Genomic DNA, 25,797 nt, shown 5'->3' with positions numbered 1-25,797 from the left:
TACACCAATGTGCCATTCTAATCTAGCTTTTTCATAATACTTCACAAAATAATGCTGAGGTACTGGGATGCATTTTCACTTTTCTACAACCTGTCAATTCCATCTTAAACATTTTTTGTTTCTGCTGTGAATTTCATCCACAGCTTCAGTTCAATACCATCTGCTATACACCTTAGGACTCCCAAACAATAGCCTTTCCCTTCAAACTAGCAATCATTTGGAGTCATAAAATCCCCTACTCTGTTGGTATAATTTGGGAGGCATCACACAATCACAAATTTCATTTAATGTTTCTCCATCACATTTTACTTCCTTTTTTTTTCTTTCAATTTTTATTAGCATTTTAAACATTCTAGATAGAATTGGTCTTTTTTTCCTGCTGATTTGATAGTGATAAAACTTGCAGGAGAGACAGCATGTTAACTTTGTGCTGTGGTACTCTCTTGCTCAGATGTTTATGAAGAGTTGTCACCTTTCTGGAAACACTTGTCAGCAGTTCTCCAGTTCTTAAAGACAAGAAAAGAGATAAGGGCAAATTCCAGTGTTGAGGTGGCAACTGGTTTGAAGACAATTAAGTGAAGATAAAGATAGGTAATTTTTTCAATGTCCTTTGAACCAATGTTTCAAATGTTTCAAATACTCAGTCTTGATCTGTCTGAAAGGAAATTACCCCTTTTAGAAATTTCTCTTAAGTTTGAAAAAAGCCTTTGACAACCCTGTAGAATCTTCTAAATTGAAAAAGCAAAGTTTAGTTGCATTTTCAAAATGCTTCCAAGAGCATATCATGGCTTAAGGCAGTACTAAACCTTGTGGAGCCAGAGTCTCAGAAGCTGAGAAGTGTGCGTGGTACAGGTACACAAGTTGTATCTAAACTAGTGAGTTTGCACCAGAAGCATCTAGCAGCTCTTGCACAGGCCTTCGTATGATAAGCAGGGTAAAACAGCCTGTACAGTTAAACCAGACTGTGAAAAGACTGATTCCAGAATCCAAGCTAGCTTCACTAGCTCTTATTTTTAATGTGGTCTGCACTGCAATCCATCCACACACAAAGTGCTTGGGAGATTTGCTTAGTTTTCATTAGTACCCAAAGCATATCCTAGCTTTGTGACTGTGTGCATACTGAGTTTTTCCTGTTCCACAGTCCAGCATGACAGAGCACATGTACTCACAGGACTAGACTGCACTGCTGTATAATTAGGAGTGTTGCCATCACAGGCCACTTCAAATATTCCTCATACCCATAACATTTAGTTTTCTTTAGTTTGCTTATATATGCAAGAAATTATTAAACCAAAAAATAAATGAAAATTTACTCCAGCTATGCTAAAAATGTAAGTAGTTTCTCAACTGTTTAGTCAATTCCTGACTGAAAATACACTGTACTTTCTGGTATTGCAAAAAGAGAAGGACATAACAAGATTATGAATTAAGACATTGTTTGAGTAGATATGAATAGCTAGGCTGACCTTGTCTAATTGAAAATAACCAGAACTGTGGTTATGGTCCAAGAAACTTACTTAATAAGAGCCAACAGTAATCAAGAGTGTTTGGATACAACATACAAAAAATTATGATAGCACAATGTACCTCAGGCTGGGGCTTTTTTTTTTTGTTTGTTTGTTTTGTTTTGTTTTGTTTTTTAGCTATCAGAAGAATGCAGCTTGACCGAAAAAGCCAATTAAATATAATTCCAGGAATCACTGAACACATACCGAAACCTACAATAATGTCCAACAGCTAGTACGAGATGAGAAATAAGATTATCTCTGTGTGATATGATTGCTCTAGATTTCCACAGCTGTCATGGCGCAGAAATAGCAATGATATTTTTCTCTGTTCTTCCATATTTATATGGGTGGGGTTTTTTTGTTTGTTTGTTTTGTGGGGGTTTTTGGTTTGGTTTGGTTTTGGTTGGGTTTTTTTTGGTTTTGGTTTGGTTTGGTTTTTTGGTTGGCTGGTTAGTTTCACTGATATATTGGATGGTTGCTTGATTTGTTGTTATACAAGTTTGCTATAACACAGAATTAAGAGTTCTGTAGTTAATCATGAACTATACCATGTTACATACAGGTTCATAGGTCTGCACAAGAATTCTGCTCTTACTGGATTACAGAATGGTTTGGGTTAGAAAGAACTTTAAAGATCATTTGGTTCAAACCTCCCTGCTATGGGCAGGGACACCTTCCACTAGAACAGGTTGCTCAAAGCTCCATCCAATCTGGCCTTGAACACTTCCAGGAATGTAGGATCCACAATTAGGACAGAAGTGCTGAAAAACTAAACAAGGGTTTAGATACCATGACTTTTTAAAGACAGTTTCCCTTCAGCAGTGAGTTTTTTTACCCAGCTTCAGGACTCAACAGTTCACCATTTAATTTGAACATTTTTGAGAAAGCAAGTTACTACCCCATGCTTTTGAAATTAGCTGCAGCCTGGTCCTCTTGGGCAATTTCATAGTCATCTGTAGCCCATAATATCACTTGCTTTTTATCTTTCACTTCTTGTTCCAAGGCATTAATACATAACTTACGTTGTTTCAATAGTTCTTTCTTTTTGCCTCATGAGTTAATTTTTTTCTGAGAATAAATTCTTCTGGTTTAACCTTCTGATATTTCTGTTAAATGAACACTCAGCAGGAGATAGCAGAGAAATAGGAAACTATATGTTAGAATCCATAGCAAAAAAAAAATTCCTCTTGATAACTGCAATCAAAAACATTCAGAATATGAGTTGGGAAGGCAATTACACAGAAGACATTTTCGTCTTCTTTGTCCAAAGAATGAACTTTGTTAAGCCTCTGTGTTACACTGTCCTAACTTGAATTATTTCATAATCCATTCAGATTTGTCTGGTTCAGTAGAAACCTTATAAAAATTCATCTTACTTTCAGACACAGTGCCAGAAAGAAACATGAGATACCTCAGCTCCATGACTTTGTAACTATATATTTAGACCCTATTTTTTTGTACATGCATTAGATCTCCTAAATAGAGCATAAACAGGGACTATACAATGTGTCACTTTAAAGCAATAGACAAACTTAGTACCTGTATATCTTCTCTGGGAGATATAGGGTTCTCATTCTTCACATCTGAAGGCCACTGTTTAAGCAAAGAACATATTAAATTCACTTTTTATTTGCCTGACTTTGAATAGGAGTTAAGTGTTTCAATCTCCATAAATTCAAATGTTATGTTTCAGATGGTGGTTCTCATTGACAACAGAATTCAAAAGCACACTTGCATGGATGCAAAACAAGTAAAAGAGAATCCTGCACACAATGAGGCAAATCACCACACTGATAAAGCCCCAGTGTCATCATCACATTGACAGAGAACATAGGAGCTGGTGACATGCAATAAAGAAAATAGCCTAGAAAGGTTTGAAGAACAGTTGGAAAAAAAGAAGCAAACAAACAAAACACCAACTGAAACCAAAGCAGAACAATCTAACATAAATTGTGATTATATTTAATACTCAAACCCATAAATTTCCTTCTTTTATTTCTTTTTTACCTATTTAAAAATATGGAACTACCCTTTAAAAAGAGGGCCACCTACAGAGTAATTCATATTATGGATGAATTCTACTGAAAAAGTGATAATTAAAGCAGGAAACCTTTTTTTTGTGTCAGCTTCAGAATATATGTAAACTGTTCTCTTGGTCTTTGGTTAGCTTTTTGAAAGCAGAAAAAGTACAGAAAAAATAATCTTTCTAATTGCAAACAAGTCTCTCTCTCTGCTCAATTAAAATTTAAACTAAGTGGAACAATTGTACATATGGCATGCATAAAAACAGCAACAACATCCTGTTCAATTCACTGCAATGGAAATCTTCTCCTGACATTATTGGTATATTTTGTAACCAAATTTAAAAGATTGAATTAAATAAAAGGCAAAAATTCAGTCTCTTAAGAAATCTTATACAATGAAAATATGAGTACCTGAAAGGATCTCAGTAAATATGTTTATGACTGTAATATGGCCAAAGGCTTAGAAAGAATAGCATTCATTGCATAGACCTGTTTCCTGGTACATGCAATAAATTTCTCCCAACAGAGGGCACGTAAAACGCAATTGCAACTACAGATTTTTAAGCTTCATAAACTCAAGACCCCAACACGTGGCAAATTTTGAGTCATGTAGGATTAAATTGAATGTCATGATCTCTATGATTAAAAGATAAATTATTCAAAAGGCTGGTTAGTGAGACTCTGACACCAAACATTTTTGTGATTTTTGCTGACTGGCTAGCAAAAATTCTGTTATTCTGTCAGAGATTAATATAATATTTTGATTATTTGGAACACTGGCACCAGTATCAGAATCCCACTTCTCAACAAAAGGCTTCAGTTCTTTGCCAATTAGAATGTTATGAAATGATACTACAAAATTCATGAACATCATCAACGGACCCCTTATTCCTCAGTATGGTTAGCTGACTACTGTGCCATTTGCCATTAGGCCTGAGCATTACAATATTTTCTTTCTTGATGTCTATTCTTATTAATTTCTTTAAGCTGTAGGTAATACAGGTTCTAGAAACAGCTGATAATTTTTATCTTTTAAACAAGATTTTTGACTGATTTAAAACTTACCCAATTGCATTTTTAATACAAACAAGACGCTATTCCATCTAAAAAAAGAATGACAAAAATTATCAGAAATTGTTTTTAATCAGTGTTAGATGGACAAAAAATGCCTATCAGTTTAACCATACTTTGATAGATTGGAGGAAAAAATAAACCATTCATGTTGTTGTGGTGGTGCATTTTATTCATGTTTGTATTGTATTCACAATTTGCTTGGTATAATTCTGTGTAACAGTTTGTTCTGTGTAACCCCCTATGTTCCTCCCTATATGGTTTTATCCCAGTTTTGGTTATCTGGCAGTCATCTGTTATATAACCCTCTGGTCCTGTCTGTCACTCTGGGGCCTCTCCCTGTGTCCAGAAGGTTCCAGGAAGAGCGTCGAGTGATTGGACAGGATCCAGGCTTCCCCCTCCCACTGTGCCCTGTATGGTTGTTTCACCTGTCTTTTATGTTAAGAGCCACACCCTTACTGTGCCCCATTGGCCCCTGGTTGAACCCTCCCCTGTGTAACACCCCTCTTTAAAAGTTGGTGTACTGAAGCCCTCGGGGGTCTCTCTGAGGCTGGTGTCCCGAGGTGAGGACTCCACGCCTGGAGCCCAAATAAACTCACTTTGGATTCACCCCTCAGGAGTCCCTCCTTTCATTCTTCCTGCCATAGCTACGCTCTGCTCCTGTCAAGCCAAGACCCACTGTATTGCTGTGGTGCTAGGGCTGGCTGGAATTGGCGATGCAGGCACCTCCGCATGAGGTCTTTTTAATTCAGATTTTTCCAGGAGTTTTTACAATGTGAAACACATTTCTAATCACATCCAAATTGAAGATTTCAGCTCCATAAAAAGATTTTATTACAGGTCATAGATAGTTAGCATCCAAACTACAGTTTGTTGGTTTTACAGAATTCTTTTTTTTTATTGATAGTTTAATTCTAATTCTATATATACAAAAACTGTTGCCCTAAACATGACTTGAAACTGATTTCCATTTATTCTATTTTTTTGTTTGATTTGAGATTTTATGCTTGAGACTTTTGATATACAAACCAGCTGCATTCTTCAAATGCACAGTATGATCCTCTAGATCAGAGAGCTGAAGGAGAGAGAAAGGAAAGGAAGGGCTTACAGAAAAGGACACACTAATTTATCACCCAGCCAGTCTTCATTGATTAGGTTACTGTTACGTTTTTATTTCTTCTACCTCTTCTGAAATAGTGATTTCTTCTTGAAGATAAGTTGCATTTAATTTTCTGAGGCAAAGATAGATATACTAGGCATGGAAACAAAAAAGTTATGTCCTTTGGGGGCATAAGAGTACAATGTCTACAGCAACACGAAAATATCTGATAGACACTTCATGGTTATTCAGAAATAGCAGTCTAATAATTATGCAAATCAAACCTTTCTCAGTCAGAGTGCAGGGATTTACATAATTGAGAAATAAACATACAATTATGGGTCAGTGATGGCACAGCAACAGGGTACTTGAGAGAAAATGTCTCAATATCACTGTATTTAAAGCAAAAATATGGTGTAATTGAAGGGCAATAGATGTAGCATATTAAGCTTAAGTCTACAGAAATATGAAACCCATGAAAAAATCTCATTCTATGCACCAGAATAAAGTACAAATCCTCAGCTGCTAAAAGCCTACACAGCCTCACTGATTGAAATGGAGCTACATCAATTTCAATAGCTAGAAACAGAGCACTAGTAGAATAAGTCAGTGTGCTGTGCAATCAAGATAAAGACATGGAACCGAGATAAAAGTTCTTAGAGAATTATAGTCTTTCCCATCTCCAATTCCCCCCAACCCCATTTCCTCAGAAGAATGAATGTTGTTTGGATTACCCCTAATGTTATGGAGACCTGATCAATGCCCTACAGTACCGAAAGTGCAAGTGGAGCAACAGTCCCACAAGACCTCTGCTTATGCTACACTTCAGCATACACAGACTTAGTGGTGGATGCTTGGGCAAAACTTTTTTACCCAAAGATGGGATTAAATAATGTTTTCTAGTGTAATCTTCCTCCAGTTACAACAGGTGAGTGTCTGGCCTGTTTAGTTTGATTTAAAATTTTGCAAATGCATAAAAGAATGTTTGAGAGTTTAATACTGTTTTTACCTTTTTTTAAATTTCATTTAGAGAAAGTATGAGGGGAAAGCCTATTATAGGAAAAATAAACCTGTCACACTTGTCTCAACATTATTAAAAAGACTAAAGACTTTGTTAGAGGTCTCAGAACAGAGTATGAGCTAGTTTTCAGCTAACAAGATTATGTGATTTTCTATGTATCTCTTCAGACTCTGAAAGTTTGGACTTCTATTCCTGTTTGTGATTTTTGGATTTGTCTTTTCTTTAAGCAAGAACTTCACTACGATTTTTCAGCTCAATTACCCCGCTTTCTGAATTATTTAGCTTCCTGCCCAAACATTGCTTCCACCTCTCTTTCTTGCTCATGCTGGAGCCAATGCCATGATTCCCCTGAGTGTCAGTCAAGAGAAGGGAATTACTGAAGTCACACAAACTTGTCAGATGTTACAGACATTTCTTTAACCATGTAACAAAAAAAGAAAGAAAAGAGTGCTAGACTCAAGATAGAAACCAGATTACAAAACACACATACAGTCTGTATTTGTTCGCTGGGACTGGGAGCTGGAGGAACAGGGAAAGTTTTCCCTGAGTGAAAGATGACTATTAACCTTTGGTGACATCTCATACATTATATCACAGAAGATGTAGGGATTCCCAGTTTGAGAAAAAAAGCTTTGTCCATACCTTTAGCATTTGTTACTTTTCTGTCGAAATGTCTTCCATACACTTGCCAAAAGAGCTCTGTCCTTTAATTTATTTGTTTGCTTGTTTGTTTGTTTGTTGTGCAAAAGTCTGAATAAACCCACTGGATTATTTATGTTTAAGCAGCTGCAATATATCTAAATGGAACTGAAATAACATTATCAATAATGAATGTATTGTCAGGTTCATACTGAGATTTTGCTGTGTGTAGTCTGTGTCCAACCTGTTGGGTTACAAGAAATTTTCTTGAAAATCTTTGTTTTCCAGTGTCCAGTTTCCCTTTCAATTGTTAGTTCACAAGCAGTTAGAAAAACACAACACAAAAGCATCACAGAAACAACATTTGCTTAAAAAATTCAGCCAAAATATGTGTGTTCTCATTTGTCAATATGAAACATATACTTTATAATAATAAACTATGGTTTTAATAAAAATCTGATATATCAAAATACTTCTATAAGGCAGACTCAGAAAATATAAGAGATATAAAACAAAGAAATGACTCAAAGTGCCACATTAAAACAGAGAGTGTGTACTATACAACACATGAGTTAGGCTTTATATCAGCATTGATTTTGAAAGGAAGGTATTTTCTCTTTTTAAATTGAAATGGTTTTCTTTTAATAAACAGAAGAATTTAAGTACAAGAAAGATATTTTAATGTCTGTGATATTCAGTGACTTCACACTGGCCTTATACTAGTGGTTTTTTCCTCATTTTATATGACTTAATCTTACTAAATTGAATGTTTCTGCAGGAAATTTAGCAGAAACTATCATTTATTTTAGCAGAAGCTATAAATTAAATATATTTCCACTCTTATCTGAAAATTCATATAAAACACAGGCACTTGTTTTCCTTTCATTCAAGATGATTTGAAAACAAAATATTATCCAGAACTGAGTCCAAAAAAATCCCTCTTCTCCTTAGATGCACAATTTACATGCAGTGAGCCTGGCAACCTGTAGCTCATGTATTCATAAAATCATCGAATTGTTAAGGTTAAGGTTGGAAAAGGCCTCTAAGACCATTAAGTTCAACTGTTTAACTAACCCATTTTATGGACCTTTTTTTTTTCTCCCGGCTCAATAATCCCAGCTCCTTCAACTGCTCCTCATGTTGCCACGAGAAGGACTGCTTTCCCCTAGTGGGCAAATACAATCATAACTTCACAAAATCATTAGGCTATGGAATTAGGCCATCAAAAGTTACGATAAACATTAACTAAGGAGAGGCATAAGAAACTACCCTTCAATGATCTAAGGACTCACAAAATAATGAACTAGACCAGATATGTAAACTTCTCTTTTAATTTTGAGAAATAGCATCAGTTCATCATGTGGTCAGACATAACTGTGAGGTGGCTGACCACCAGAGATCACCAACATCCCCAAGACAGAGGAACCTATATGCTGATGGAAGTGAATATATTATGTTAATGCTTTGTGGAAATTATTGTCATATATAAGTTTCTTCTGGGAAAACCTATGAATATGAATGTAAAATATAGTATGAAAATGGGAGCTTTTTCCACACTCAGCATGTAAAACCAGTGGAGCTATCCCCTGTGTGTCTGCGTGTCACAATGAAGAATGGCCTGCTCCCAAATACAAAAATTATAAACTTAGGAAGTTTGCTTTTTCTGTTTTTTGGCAACACTCATAGAACTGATACTCTTTACCCTCCCCCAGCTTTGATGACCTTCTCCAAACTTGCTCTAGCACTTCAAACTTGCTCCATCACTTTCTTGTAGTGAGGGGTCAAAAACTGAATAGAGGGTTCAAGGTGCACCAGTGCTGAGTAGAGGGAAAGGATCCCTTCCCAGTCATGCTTGACACACTATTTCTGATACTCACACTAAGAATGGCAATATAGAAATATAAGTTATCTTCTACACTAATTAAAAGTTGTAAATAATTTTCTTATCTTGCTTTTCATATTACTGTAGGTTTTGCACATCTCCTTAATAAGTACACAGCATCAGCAGCAGTACAAGGCTGCTGGACAAAAGGAAAAACCTCCACAGCTCTAACAGTAGCAGCAATCAACACCTTGACAGTAACATATGGCAACGACAGTGAAAGTAGTGGAAATTAACACTAAAAGGGGGTTTTGAATTACACCTTGTAAGTTTTTTAATTAAAAGGGCAAGCTAGTTTTTTAATTCCTGGAGGCTCCTCCTGGCTAAATTTTTTAAGATAAGCAAGATGTGTGGCTAAGGTTTACTGTGCTGAAACAAGCTTACATTATTCAAAGAGGTGGAGTTATAAGGTGAATTAGGAACCCACAGTGTAGTAACAAATTTCCATTTCCTGTTTGGTGACAACTCCCAGCAAAATAATAATACTGATCTTAACAAAACACTTGATTCTCTTGCTCCAAAATACATTTCTGTAACAAACTGAGTAATTTCTGAGAAGTGGAAAGCTTCACTATATGTGCTTTTTATTTTTCTGTTCAAAAGGGAAATATCTAATATTCAACTGACTAATCAAATTCACTCTGAAATGTGAACAGTTCATAAAATTAATGTTTCTAACCAATATTTGTATTTATCATTGTACTGGATTTGGCCAGGATGAAATTTACTTTCTACATAGCAGCCCTTTGGGTGCTGTTCTCTGTGCTCATGGCTAGAGCACTCCTGGTAGCACACCTGTATTTTGTTTATTGCTGGACAGTGCATGTTTGCACAGCATTAAGGCTTTCACACAAAATTAAGATTTTAAACAGAATTATAAGACATTTCATTTTCATGGAAACATAGAGCATGCTAAGTTCCAAGAGACCCATCAGAATCAAGCACAAGTCCCTGACACAGGACACCACAAGAGTCACACCATGTGCCTGAGAGTATCGTCCAAATGGTTCTTGAACTCTGTCAGGCTTGGTGCTGTGACCACTTCCCTGTGAGAGTTCACCCCCGTGTGCAAAACCTTGTGGGTGATAAACCTTCTCCTGATATCTGACCTAAACCTCCTCTGGCTCAGCTTCATGCAATTTCTTTGAGTCCTGCCACTGGTCACAATTCTGAGAGTAAGAGAAGGCACATGTTTAAGGTTTGAGAAATATTTAAGAATACCCATATATATATCCTATCACAATCTTATAAACAAGCACAAGGACTTATCTTTGAACCTAATTCAAAATTTAAAAAAATATAATCTGATTTTGAGGTGGAATATTTCATAATGACAACCTAATAAACATGAAGAATATTTTCAGACATTGCAGAGGTATCCCATGGGCTTTTACACTAAAATTTTCCTGATGCAAAGAGACCTCCTTCAAAATGAAGTACATTCATATTTCTTCATTGTAAATAAGTGAATGAAGTACTTCTGGAGAACTGAAATCAGAATTTTAGGAGACCCCTAATTTTTTTTCAGAGACCCCTAAAAGTTCTGTGCAATAAGTAATTGGTTAAAATGTGAACCATGTGACTTCCCCTCGATCACTTCTAATAAGGAGAATCAAGATTTGTCAATAAGTAACATGAAAAATCACTAGTGTGCGTATTCATAGAAAATCAGCACATTTTTTTGTGCATGCTTGAGTATGTGACAAAACTAATGTTGCTCCACACAGCAACGCTGAAACACATACATAGTTCAGCATGCTGAATATGAATAAAGTGAATACCACTTCATTCACTAACATAAAATTAAAAAAAAGAGAAAAAAACAGCAATTTTATTTTTTTTAAAGAGAGTGGTGTCTGTTACTCAAAACATGAAGACAGAGTAGACATCCTAGAATCAGTGTAAATACCATGGAGAGGGAGCTGCACATCTTACAGAGTAGACGAGAATTGTTTAAGAATAAACATTTCTGATGGTACGTATTATAGAATTATGTATAAGGACAGGGAAAAAAACATATTTAAGGACAACCTTGGTACAGAACAAAATACTGACTAAACAAAAATAAAAAGGGAGAAGAAAGTTTCTAATTGTCAGAATATGAGGCTTGACAACAACATTTGAGAACACCAACAGTATGAACTTGGGGAAAAGGAAAGGATGTTATGACGTTTCTCATTCTGCTTGACAAGGAAAACACACATTCATAGATTACGAAAAAAATATGTCTATCAGAAGGTAGGTTGATGAAGTAATTTTTGCAATAACACATATGAGTTTTCCCACAAGAACAACAAATATAATTTTAAAAATTATACTTAGAAATTAGCATAAGATAATTTTGTAATATAAAACTATAAGGCTGGACAATTTTAAAATAATCATGAGTAGCCAACTTATTTAACATTCAGTTAAGACCAGGTAATCAAGTCAAGAAATACAGTGAAGAATGTGGTGAATCCATTACAAACTTCATCAGCAAGTTCTCTTAATGACTTGTAAGTTCGGTGTGACACCTTAGAGATTTTTTGTTAAGTACAAAAATCACTCAGCATGTGGCATTAACACCTATGCTGGTTTACAAGAACAACAAAAACAAAAATACTTCCAATAGCTAGTTGAAGAGGAAAACAGCAACTGCTGACTTTAGATAAATAGAGCACTGGTTCTGCTACTGTCTATCCATCTATATAAATCTAAATTCTGTGGCTGCTTTCTTTTGATATCTTCAGAATTTTTAACCAAATACATTAGTAATATCAAATTATAACTTCTTTTATGAGAAAGAACTGTATTTTCAACATCAAAAATAGCAAGAAAATAGTAGTTTTCTAAAACAGCTAAAAATGCGCTGATGATATCTGTAAACTTATGTCCTGGGTTGTAGTTTAGGATGTATTCTATCACCATCTTCAGTTAATGGCCCATCAATGCCTTCTGCATGACTCAGAGATAACTCCCAGAGGGAGTTATCTCTCTCTTTAATGGGCCATCAAGGCCCACTTCATCCCATTGTGAGATGCTCCGCCCAAGGGGAGGAGCCAAGCATTCTCACCTGGATATAAGCTGGACTTTGGGACAGTAGAAGGAGCCCTCACCCACTGGATTCCCAGAGGACTGGAGCTACCAGACCTTTCTACAAGGTTTCTGTTTCAGGAAAACCACCTTGTCTGGACTGTTTCCATCACCCTGATCAGGTTGTATTCTGACTCTGTCAGTGGATTTTCTTTTTGTATTTATTTTATTTTATTCTATTTTATTTTCCTTTTCTTCTCATTAAATTTTATTTCTGACTTAGAGCTTCTCACTTAGTTTGTTTTCAAAACCACAACATATTTTTGGCGCCCAACGTGGGGCAGAGGCAATAAGAAAAGTCAGAAATTACAATTTTATTGAAGAAGACACCTGTCTGTTATGATGCCCAACATGCTTACATGTGTCTTATACCTATCTCTCTATATTTTTCCGAACATGGGGCACTATCTGCCGGCCTTAATACTCCTGCGTAGACCAGGATATGGTACTAAAATTGCTTTACTGGTCTATTATGTCCATTGCTTGATAAAATCTGAGGCAATGAACATTATTCAGAATATATACCCAGTTTTGTATTCTTGTTCTAGTCTAGGATGCTACGTCTGGAGCCTCAACAATCTCACCCAGCCCCTGTGGGGAGGAGTAAAGAATGATGTTTCCAGCTTTTCAAGAAGGACACAGCAGTTTTTGAAAATATTGAGTACCCTCTAGATGCCAAGGACAGCATGATGTTCTTGTTAGTCTTGCTTGGTTTTCTCTGTACAGCCCGCACCATGCTTAGAATCAAAACACTGCATGGTGTGTTGGAGCATGTTCTTAAAGAAGTAGAAGAGGTAAAAAGAAGCAAAGCAACAGCATCGACGACTACACAGACTGTTACAGAGGAGAAAGGAACCAAAAGTGCTGTCAGCATCTCCTCACAAACCGTCACTGAACCAGAACAGCCTAAACCAGTAGCAGTTGCCACCACTCAGAAGAAGAAATCAAGGAGCAAATCAGTCCGCATAGTGACTGACGAGGATGGAGCAGGACCTTCGCACTCAGCTGAAGAGACAGAGACAGAGATCATCAGCCGCTCTCTATCTCTGGGTGAGCTGCGTGACCTGCGAAGAGAATTCACCCGCCAGACCAACGAGTCCCTCCTCACCTGGCTGCTCCGCATCTGGGACGCTGCAGCCAATGACACCATTCTGGATGGAACTGAGGCCAGGCAACTGGGATCACTGTCCCGGGATGTGGTCATTGACCAGGGAATTGGAAAAACCCAAGAAACTCTCAGCCTCTGGTAGCGACTGCTAACAAGTGTGAAAGACAGATACCTTTGTAAAGAAGACCTCCTAGTGCACCAAGGAAAATGGAACACAATAGAACAAAGTATCCGATGCCTAAGGGAATTGGCTGTGCTGGAGATCATTTTTGCAGAAGATGAGAGATTTCCTAAGAACCCAGATGATGTCCAGTGCACATCACGGATGTAGTTGAGATTTGTACGGCTTGGACCAGAGATGTACTCACGTTACCTGGCAACACTGCAATGGAGAGAAGGTGAGGACAAGGTGGGTGTCCTGGCTAATAAACTAAGGATTTATGAGGACACTGTCACCACCCCAGTTCGTGCCCATGTCTCATCTGTGGAAACAAGACTGGCTGAGCAAGTCAAGAACTTAATTGAAGAAGGCCATCAGAAACTGAAAAAAGAACTTAAGGAAGAAATTTACGATATCTCACCAGAGCCAACGAGAGTCTCTGCGATTAGGAGCAGGCGTCCCCCAGCCAGGGAGAGAGGATACACACCCCGAAGTAACCTTTGGTCTTTTCTTCGGGAGCATGGAGAAAATATGAAGAAATGGGATGGAAAACCCACCTCCTCCTTAGCAGCCCGGGTATGTGAACTGAAAAGAGAAATGCCTACCACAAAAAGCTCATCTAGAATCAGTGTTGCTCCGGTCTCTCGTGCACAGAACTCCAGACGTTACAGGAATGATGATATGACTGATCCTCTTGAAGGAACCTCGGCAGCTCATTTACAAGAAGAGAACAATGTATGCAATGACCAGGAATAGGGGGGCCCTGCCTCTAGCCAGGAAGAAGAAAGGGACAATCGGATCTACTGGACTGTGTGGATCCGATGGCCTGGCACATCTGACCCACAAAAATATACGGCATTGGTTGACACTGGGGCCCAATGTACCATGATGCCATCAAGGTATGTAGGAACAGAATCCATTTCTATTACAAGAGTAACAGGAGGGTCCCAGGAACTGACTGTATTAGAGGCCGAAGTGAGTTTAACTGGGAACGAGTGGCAGAAACACCCTATCGCAACTGGCCCAGAGGCCCCATGCATCCTCAGCATAGACTATCTCAAGAATGGATATTTCAAAGATCCAAAAGGATATCGTTGGGCTTTTGGGATAGCCGCAGTAGTGAAAGAAGACATCAGACAGTTGAATACTTTGTCTGGTGTCTCAGATGACCCCTCTGCTGTGGGACTGCTGAAAGTAGAAGAACAAGTACCAATTGCCACAGCAACAGTACACCGTCGGCAATACCACACAGACAGAGACTCTGTGATTCCCATACATGAGATAATCCGTAAACTGAAAAGCCAAGGGGTGGTCAGTAAGGCCCGTTCACCTTTCAATAGCCCGATTTGGCCGGTGCGTAAGTCCAGTGGAGAATGGAGGCTGACGGTAGATTACTGTAGTCTGAATGAAGTCACGCCACCACTGAGCGCTGCTGTGCCAGACATGTTAGAGCTTCAGTACGAGCTGGAGTCCAAAGCAGCAAAGTGGTATGCAACCATTAATATCGCCAACGCCTTCTTCTCCATTCCTTTGGCAGCGGAGTGCAGACCTCAGTTTGCCTTCACCTGGAGGGGCGTGCAGTACACCTGGAACTGACTGCCCCAGGGGTGGAAACACAGCCCCACCATCTGCCATAAACTGATTCAATCTGCACTGGAAAAGAGTGAGGCTCCAGAACATCTGCAGTACATTAATGACATCATCATATGGGGGAATACACCAGAGGAGGTCTTCAAGAAAGGAGAGGAAATTATCCAAATTCTGCTGAAAGCTGGTTTTGCCATTAAAAGAAGCAAGGTTAAGGGACCAACTCAAGAAATCCAGTTTTTGGGGGTCAAATGGCAAGATGGTCATCGCCAAATCCCCACAGAGATAATCAACAAGATCACTGCCATGTCCGCACCTACCAACAAAAAGGAAACACAAGCTTTCCTAGATGCCATAGGCTTTTGGAGGATGCATATTCCTGAGTACAGTCAGATCGTGAGCCCTCTCTACTTGGTGACCCGCAAGAAGAACGATTTCCACTGGGGGCCTGAACAGCAGCAAGCTTTTGTTCAGATCAAGCAAGAAATTGCTCATGCAGTAGCCCTGGGCCCAGTCAGGACGGGACCAGATGTGAGGAATGTGCTTTACTCCGCAGCTGGAAACAATGGTTTGTCTTGGAGCCTTTGGCAGAAAGTGCCTGGGGAAACTCGAGGCCGACCATTGGGATTCTGGAGCAGAAGTTACAGAGGCTCCGAGGCCAACTACACTCCCACAGAGAAGATCTTGGCTGCCTATGAAGGAGTTCAAGCCGCCTCAGAAGTGATTAGCACTGAAACACAGCTGCTTTTGGCACCCCGACTACCAGTGCTGGGGTGGATGTTTAAAGGAAAAGTTCCTTCCACACACCATGCCACCGATACCACATGGAGCAAATGGATTGCCCTCAATACACAGTGCACCTGCATTGGAAACCCAAATCGCCCTGGGATTCTGGAAGTTATAACGAACTGGCTGGAAGGTGAAACTTTTAAATTATCGTCTGAAGAAGAAGAAGGAGAAAAGCAAGTAACACGCGCTGAGGAAGCCCCACCATATAATGAGCTACCGGAAACTGAAAGACGATATGCTCTGTTCACTGATGGCTCCTGCCGAATTGTAGGAGCTAACCGGAAATGGAAAGCTGCAGCATGGAGCCCCACACGACAAGTTGCACAAGCTACCGAGGGACAAGGTGGATCGAGTCAAGTTGCAGAGCTTAAAGCTGTCCAGCTGGCTTTAGAAATTGCTGAACGAAAAAAGTGGCCGAGGCTTTATCTCTACACTGACTCATAGATAGTAGCTAATGCTCTGTGGGGATGGCTGAATCGCTGGAAAAAGGCCAATTGGCAGCGCAGAGGAAAACCCATCTGGGCCGCTGACATTTGGCAAGACATTGCCGCCCGAGTAGAGAGGCTGACCGTGAAGGTTCGACATGTAGATGCGCATATACCCAAAAGCCGGGCTAATGAGGAGCATCGCAACAACGAGCAGGTAGACAAAGCTGCTAAGGTGAAAGTATCACAAGTGGATCTAGATTGGCAGCACAAGGGAAAATTATTCCTAGCTCGTTGAGCCCATGATGCCTCTGGTCATGAGGGAAGAGATGCAACATATCGATGGGCCCGTAATCGAGGGGTAGACCTCACTATGGACAGCATCTCACAGGTCATCCACAACTGTGAGACCTGCGCTGCAATCAAACAGGCCAAGCGAATGAAGCCTCTGTGGTATGGTGGACGATGGCTGAAGTACAGGTACGGGAAAGCCTGGCAAATTGACTATATCACCCTTCCCCAAACACGCCAAGGAAAGCGATACGTGCTGACCATGGTGGAAGTCACCACTGGATGGCTGGAAACCCACCCTGTGCCTCATGCCACTGCCCGGAACACCATCCTGGGCCTTAAAAAACAAATCCTGTGGAGACACGGCACCCCTGAAAGAATTGAGTCGGACAATGGGACCCATTTCAAGAACAGCCTTATAAACACTTGGGCTAGAGAACACAGTATTAAATGGATATACCACGTTCCTTATCATGCACCAGCTGCTGGGAAAGTTGAACGGTGCAACGGACTATTAAAGACTGCCCTGAAGGCACTTGGTAGGGGAACCTTCAAGAATTGAGAACTAAACTTAGCCAAAGCCACATGGATGGTTAACACCCGAGGGTCTATCAATCGAGGTGGTCCTGCCCAGTCTGAACCCTTACACACAGTGGATGGAGACAAAGTACCTGTGGTACACATGAAGGGCATTTTAGAAAAGAGTGTTTGGATTAATCCCACTTCAGGCAAAGGCAGACCCGTCCATGGGATTGTCTTTGCTCAAGAACCTGGCTACACTTCGTGGGTAATGCAGAAAGATGAAGAAACCCGTTGTGTACCACAGGGAGACTTAATTTTAAGTGAGAGCAGTGTGTAAGGTTTCATTCTGTATGTATATATGCATTCATCTGTAAAAATGTATTGATTTAGGCATGTTGTAGATGGTAATAGAATAAGGGGTGGATTGTCCTGGGTTGTAGTTTAGGATGTATTCTATCACCGTCTTCAGTTAATGGCCTATCAATGCCTTCTGCATGACTCAGAGATAACTCCCTCTGGGAGTTATCTCTCTCTTTAATGGGCCATCAAGGCCCTCTTCCATGACTCATCATCCCATTGTGAGATGCTCCGCCCATGGGGAAGAGCCAAGCATTCTCACCTGGATATAAGCTGGAATTTGGAACAGTAGAAGGGGCCCTCACCCACTGGATTCCCAGAGAACCAGAGCTACCAGACCTTTCTACAAGATTTCTGTTTCAGGAAAACCACCTCGTCTGGACTGTTTCCATCACCCTGATCAGGTTGTATTCTGACTCTGTCAGTGGTTTTTATTTTTGTATTTATTTTATTTTATTTTATTTTATTTTATTTTATTTTCCTTTTCTTCTCATTAAATTTTATTTCTGACTTAGAGCCTCTCACTTAGCTTGTTTTCAAAACCACAACAACTTAGGGGAGAAAAAAGAAAGAAATTAGATATGGTCCAAAAGGTATGGCTGAAACAAAATATTAATGATTTTTTTAATTGTCAAGAAAAACAATAAAATGACCTTGTGAAATTTATGCATCCATTACATAAGTCAGGCTACGTACTATACGACATTAAAGCTGTGGTAATTATCACACAGTTCTCCTCTGTTTTTTCCTATCATATGATAATTTCTGCAACTCTCCATGTAACTGGTGTGGAAGGGAGAGACAGTAGGGAATTGCTCACATTTCTGAAAACATATCTCAGCTTTCAAGCTGAATCAACAAATTTCCAAAACCTCATAGAAGAAAAGTCACTAAGAATGGTGCTTCAGGTATTCTAATGAAAGTTGGCTTCAGTGAGACAGAGTGACACTACACAAATGAGAAAACACAGAGAGGATTCCCATTTGTGGGACAGCGGGGTCTGCAAGATAATTGGGCTAAACATCAGTCACAGAGTAGTTACATTATGAGTTACAGTCACTACAATCAGAAGTAATATACATAGAACTCGTGGCTTATTCACAGCTTATGAATCTAAAGACATTGCCTCATAGAAATGGAAGAGACAGTAGTAAGAAATGTGCAAGCTAGAGACATAAAGTGAAATATTTGTGCAGCTCCAGAACTATTCAAAAAGTTGCATGCAATATAATGACGATGGTACTGTGAATTCACATTTACTTTTTATTTTTGTCATTTTGTATAAGGATTCTGGATGTTGAGGAAAGGTCTACTTTCAGTTCACTTGACAGTCTTTTCCACAGTAATGGAAGTTTCATCTAGATAACTTAAACTTATTTATTATGCCAAATAATCCCTTTAAATCAATTTCATTGTTACAGTGTACTCACTGCTGTAGTCTTCTCCCTTCAACAGTTCTTTTCAAACACCTGATTAAAACAAAAATCATGTGAACATAAAATTCATTCTATTTTCTTTTACTAAACTGATCTGGAGAGACACTAAAATGCAGGCAAGCGTCTAGCCTAAGACTTGATACAGCCAAATGAATTAATGTATTTGAATGCACGTAATTTCCTGAAAAATTCTACTATGACATCAAAAGTAAAAGCAGATCATGGGAATGCTTTTCCCCTCACAAATGCCATGGATTTCCAAAGTATGAATTATGTGGAATCAATCACTCCAATGCCAGATAGCTTCCCTTCTAATAAACCTTTCTTCATCTAATGAATGGCAAGAATTTATATTAAAATACTAGATACTACAGTAATCTTCAGTAGTACTAAAACCAGGGCCAAAATCTTTGTATTCTAAAGTACACTTATGAAAAGTGATTCCTAATAATTTGATCACAGTCTCTCTAAAGTGGGAAATGGGAGTAACAGAAACATGTAATGCATCTATTTGTGCCTCTATGCCATAGCACCAAAGCACAAGGCAAACAATGAAACATTAAACATTTGTGCTGGAAAAGCCACTTTCAGCAGCTCCAGGCCAATCCTGGGCAAGCATCTTTTCTCAAGCCAAGCAAGGAAAGAACATGAAATGCCAATAACCCAAGATATTCTCCTCATCTTGCCCTACTATCTTGCCCTACATTTTGCAAAACCACAATAAGCAGAGTTAAATAAGGGAATTTCAGATTACTGGATGGGTGGGAGCTGTTCTTTGTAAATGTGGAGATACGTGTGGCTAATGCAAAAGTTAGCCAAATTCCCTCAGGATTAAAAGTAAGATCAAGGTATAGAGTAAGAGTGGGGAGAAGGGGCTGGAGGCTGCTACCTGTCTCCCATATTTGACAGTATCTGTCAGCTCCAGCTACTCCCACCTCTTCTTTGTTCATACCACTTGTATTGCCAAAAATATGTCACATTAAGAATCTCAACCAGCCCAGAAAGCAAATCTCCCCTGCACTTAGCTGCCATTTCCCCAGCACTCTGCTGTCAGACAGAAGACATATGAGTAGGTAGCTTGCTTGTCACCACAAAAATCATCCAGATACACCTCCTGTCTCACTATTTGCCTTTACTATCTACCTTTACAGCCTCCATGGTTCCCCATGTCCCCTACAAACCAGGAGGAGCAGTTTGCATCTGGCTGAGTTGGAAATGTGCTTACCTTTAGAATCCTCACTCTGTGTCTATATGTGTGACTTGGCTACTATTTAGTAAATTGTTTATGCACTTTATGAAAGACAGAAGAATACTAAGCCATGGCAATTTCTACCAACAGGTGTAATTGCTATGCTTTCTATGTACAGTGCAGCCTCTCTAAAATGAAAATGAAAATTTCTTTCCCACAAGCAGGGGACCATGGAGATTCAGGAAAAAATTACCTTTCTGCTTCCCACAGTGTAGTACTCCTTAATATACAGATTTTTTGAAAGAGAGTTGGCTAATTTGTATCTTGAAGTGACACGAATAAGGAGCAGGTAAATCTCCTGGGCTAGGAGTCTTTCTGAAGCTTCAGAAAGCCAAGCTCATACAAGTTTGGAGACATATTTGTTTTTTATAGACCACTAGTAAATAATGAGTTAATAAAAGCCTTTCATGTTGAACACAGAGCTGTGAGGATTAGACCAGACAGTGCATGTGGTTTTTTACATGAAAGAGAATATCTCTGTGAATGTGAAATGCTACACTTTGTTTACCATCTCTCTCAAAACCAAAAAAAAAGTACCAAGGCCTCTACTGTTCTTGCAATACAGAATTTCTACTAGCTAATCAGTCTTTGTGTTTTGCCAACAGATACTGGAATTTTACCTACAGGAATAGACAGATAAAGCTAAATTCTAATTAGCTGTCTGTACACTGCTTTTTGCCCACAGTTTTTGCTGTATCTGGATACAGGCTTGCAGAATGCTCCTTTTGATGAGAACGAAGACAAAAAGTAGGTTCTTAAATACAAATGTGATTTAAAGCTGCACAACACATAAGTAATAAAATATTAAGGGTGAAATATAGGGTGAGAAATGATGAAAAGGTAAAACAAGGAAAAATCATACTGGATAGAGGTGTTAAATAAGTAACCTTGACTGTAATAGTGAATACAATTTCAAAATTTACAGTACTAACCTAGTCTTCATTAATCCATTGATTTTGTTCTGTTATTGTTTGATTCAGTTTTCATTAAAACTACCTCTATTTGCAGTTTAGGTAAAAACAGTACTCACATTTCAAAAGACCTACGTAAGACATGAATCTGGAAAGAATCAACTTCTAAACAGCAATTTGACAAGATAGTCAGAGCAATTATAGGGAGGAAGGAGTGCCTAACCAACATACAAATTCCAGTGCCTTTGAAATTAAAAAGCTTCTTGAGGTATTCTAGTACAGTCTGAAAACCCTTCAGATTTGGAAGAACAGACTTGTTTATATACTGCAACATTAACAGAAAGTGAATAGAAGTCACAATACATTTTGAAATTAAAAGGTATTCCTGGCTGACAGTGTACATTTCTGATGCTTTCCAAAACTCCTCTCTCATATATAGTGCAAGTTTTCTCTCTCTAATATTTACAGCCACCTAAAACAACTGGCAAAAAAAAAAAAAAAAAAACCAAGTGAAAATTTTGAAGTTTCAGATCCATGCAGCAATATAAATTCAAATCTTTCCAAAACTCTGTAGTTTACAATCATGTCTCTCAGACAATAGAAGACTACTCATTTAATTCAGAAACCCCTAGAGAAATCTGGTTTGTAATCTTTTTGGACTTTCCCTTTCCTAAAGCCTCAAGCTTTTACCTCCATTCACACCATTTATCCTGAAAATACCTTATATTGCCTCCCAGAAATTTAGAAAATTAAATAGGAGAAAAATGCCACAAAATAGAAAGGCCTTAAAAAATCTGAGCTTTGCACTTTGGATTCCAGTAGCAAATTGAAGTATATTTCGAAGTGCCTATACATCAGTGTTTCCTTCCAATCAGCTGACCCTTGATGTTCTACAAAAAATTAAAGCCTTAATTTTTTTAATGTTGAGAATACAATAATATTCACAAGTTTTGCCTTTAAACAATCTATATTGCTTGGTTAAATTAAAAATTTCAACAGAAAACTTGTCCAGAAATGTTTACCACCCTCCAAATTAAATATGGAATTCTCAGTCAATGGTTAGTTTGCCAGTGGTTAGTTAGTAGTTAGGGGTTAGTTAGTGATTAGTTAGAGGTTAGTTTTCTTCTCACTTTTTTATGCCTATATGGTTTTCAAATAAAAGATAGAAATAGATCATAAAGAATTCATTGGGAACTTTTGAGGAAGGAAATTGAAACCATCAGCCAGATACAAAAGTTGTTGAAATAAGTAACTGCACAGTGCATGAGGAATGGACTACAATTCCCAGAAGATTGCATGTAAAATGCAATACTTAAGTATCAGGAACATGGCTGATATTTTGTTTTCTAGAGTCCATTCCTATTCCAATATTACAGAGATGTGGCTTACAATTGTTATTCTGATAGTTCACAGTAGCATTTCCCGTGTGTATATGCTACATTGATTTTAAAAAGATCAGAAAATGTCATTGAGCCGACAACTGGATAACCTACAACGGAAAACCTACAACTTCCTCACAAACAGGTTGCACGTGAGGGAAGGCTGTAGCTTGGTGAACATTTATTCCAGAGGAAATATTTTACTAAACCCCTTTGTGATAGTCGAAAGAGTTAAACAGACAGAGGATTTATCAGAATTAAAACACTCAAATAACTTAATCCCCATGAGTTCCCTGAGGGGGCCAAAAACTATATGAAAATCTAATTATGCTAACACAACACTGCAAAAAGAAATTGCTCTCAAACTCTGACCAAGATACCTTACTTGTGACTTCAGAGATTTCATCTGAAACTCTTCTCACCTTCGCTTGGTACTGTATATTCAAAATTATTTTACTTATTGACCTGAGCTTCTCAGAGCTACTTGTGTTTCTGATTTGATTTTAAGCACAGAAAAGAAGCTGCTTTTCCTTCACTTTTTTTTTAATTCTTCTCAACATCAAAACAAAACTCTAACAAAGCTGTAGCATCCAAGGACACCAATCCAATTGTCCACTTATTGAAAAAGTTCCTTGTAGTACTTGAAGTACTAAAGACAAAAAAGGGAGTACTATAAAACACAGGTCCTTTACGGTGCCATTTCCACAATTCTAGGTTAATAGCAAATGAGATTTAGTCCCAAGATCATACTTTTAACAGGAAGTCCTACTAACAAGCTGTACAGGTCTACTGTAAGGGCAATTCCTCCTGCACCTGGGGAAGAACAACCCCAAGTGCCACCACAGACTGGGGGTACAGGCAGAGAGAGCAGCTCTGTGGAGAAGGACCTGGGACTCTTGGTGGATCACAAGTTGTCCATAAGCCATCAGTGCCTGAGAAGGTCAAGGGTATCCTGTGTTACATCAGGGTAAGCATGGCCAGAATGTTGAGGGTGGTGATGCTGTCCCTCTGTTTGACTCTTCTGAGGCTACATCTAGGGTGCTGTGTCTAGTTGGGCTCTGCAGTAAAAGAAAGACAAGGAGCTACTGGAGAGGATCTAGCAGAGGGTCACAAAGATGATTGGGGTCTGGAGCATCTCTCTTATGAGGAGAGACTGCAGGAGCTGGGCCTGTTTAGTCTGGAGTTAACAAAACTGAGAGGGGATCTCATTACCACATAGAAATATCTCAAAGGGTGTGTGTTAGGAGAATGGTACCAGACTCTTTTCAGTGATGCCCAGCAACAGGATGAGGATCCATGGCCAGAAATGAAATACACAAGTCCCACATCAAGTCACACATACAACGTGAGGAAGAACTTCGATACGTTGAGGGTGGCAGAGCACTGGAACAGGCTGCACAGGGAGGTCATGGAGTCTCCCTCTCGGAAGACATTCAAAATCCACCTGGATAGGTTCCTGTGTCACCTGCTCTAGGTGACCATTCGTTTGGCAGTGGGATTGGGCTGGATGAACTCCACAGATCCCTTCTAAGCCTAATGATTCTCATTTTCTCATCATATAGCAGGAGGGGATATGCAACAGAGAAAACTTCCCACAAGTGTGCAAAGTGGCATCATTGCAAACACCGGCTGGATATCATTACCATATTCACATCTATTAGTTCAGACATCTGATGCACAGTGCAGCAATACTCATTCCCTGAGACAGTGAAGCAGTTCTAGAGCTGCACCCACCAAGTTTCTCTGTGTACTGAAGTTGTTTGCAATATCCACAAATGCTGATGAATGTCAGGCAGTATTCACCCATGACTTAGGATATTGCTTCATTTTCTGTCTTCTGAACATTACTGCATTACAGAAATATTCAGATTTTATATTACCAGTCTCAGAGTTGATAACACAGCAATAAATAATAAATCTGCCATAATGAACCTGCACATCAGGCCATGCAAATGAACTTTCTGTAGTGCTGAAACATTACAGCTAGAATTAGCCACAAGAAGCAAAACTGTTTTCAAGACACCCATCCTGTCTTTGGGTTACAGAACAGTGGAAGATGAAAGGGATTTCTAGGCATCACTTTGTCTAACACCCCATGCTCAGGAGCAATCATCTAGAGTAGATAGTCCTGGACTACTTCCAGAAAGCCTTGGTTTGGTTTTGGTTTGCATTCTTTGGTTTGGATTGGGTTTTTTTATTCTCAAAGAATGAAGACTATGACCTCCCTGGAAATCTGAGCTAGTGCTCAGTAAAAATCATAGTAAAACTGTGTTTCCTGATTTCCATGAAATGCTTCTTGGGTTTAAATTTATGCCAACTGTGTCTTGTCCTGTCACTGTGCACCACTGAGGACAGCCTAACTCCATATTCTTTGCATCCTCCCTTCAGGTACTTACATACATTGGTAAGGTCCCTCTGAGCATTCTCTTTTCCAGGTGGAACAGTCTCAACTCTCTCAGCCTTTCCTTGAAGGAGAGATGCTCTAGTCCCTTAATAGTTTTCATGACCCTTCACTGGACTTTTTCTAGCATGTCAATACATCACCTGTAGTGGGACGCACGGACCTGGACACAGACATGACCTCGCCAGTGCTGAGATGTGAATGGTCACTTCCATCAGCCTGTTGGCAAGACTCATCTTTAAGTAGCCCAGGACACCATTAGCCCTTGCCTTCTTGCAGCAAGAGCACATTGCTGACTCATGTACAGTGTGGTGTCTACCAGGACCCCCAAAGCAGTTTCTGCAAAGTCATTTTCCAGCTGGGCAGCCCCCAGCATGCACTGATGCCTGGTATTATTCATCTTCAAGTGCAGAACTTTATATTTCTCCTCACTGAACTTCTTGAGTTTCCTGCCAGCCCATTTCTAGATGTTTCTCCAGGATGAGAGCACAAACCCTGAACAGCAGCACAGCCTTCTAATACATCAACTACTCCTGCTAGTTTTATGTCATCACTACACTTGACAAAGCTACACTCTGCCCCATCATCAGATAATAATTACTTACGAATTAGTTGCTAATGAAGATATTAAACAGGCTCAGACTCAGTATTGTCCTTGGGGATCACCAATTGGAACTGGCCTTGAATTAGACTTTGAGCAACTGACCACATCACTCTGGGCCTGGCCACCCCTCCGCCAGGCCGGGTGTTCCAATGAGGAAACTCATCGAGCTGGTCAAGCATGAACTGCTCCTGATGAAGCCATGCAAACAGCTTCCAGGATAATCTTGTCAGGGTGCCTAGAAATAGTTTCCAGGGACGAA

Source organism: Sylvia atricapilla, chromosome Z, assembly GCF_009819655.1.
Source record: "Sylvia atricapilla isolate bSylAtr1 chromosome Z, bSylAtr1.pri, whole genome shotgun sequence".
NCBI classification, from domain to species: domain Eukaryota; kingdom Metazoa; phylum Chordata; class Aves; order Passeriformes; family Sylviidae; genus Sylvia; species Sylvia atricapilla.
The sequence above is the reverse complement of the archived record's forward strand: the minus strand, read 5'-3'. Positions refer to the sequence as shown.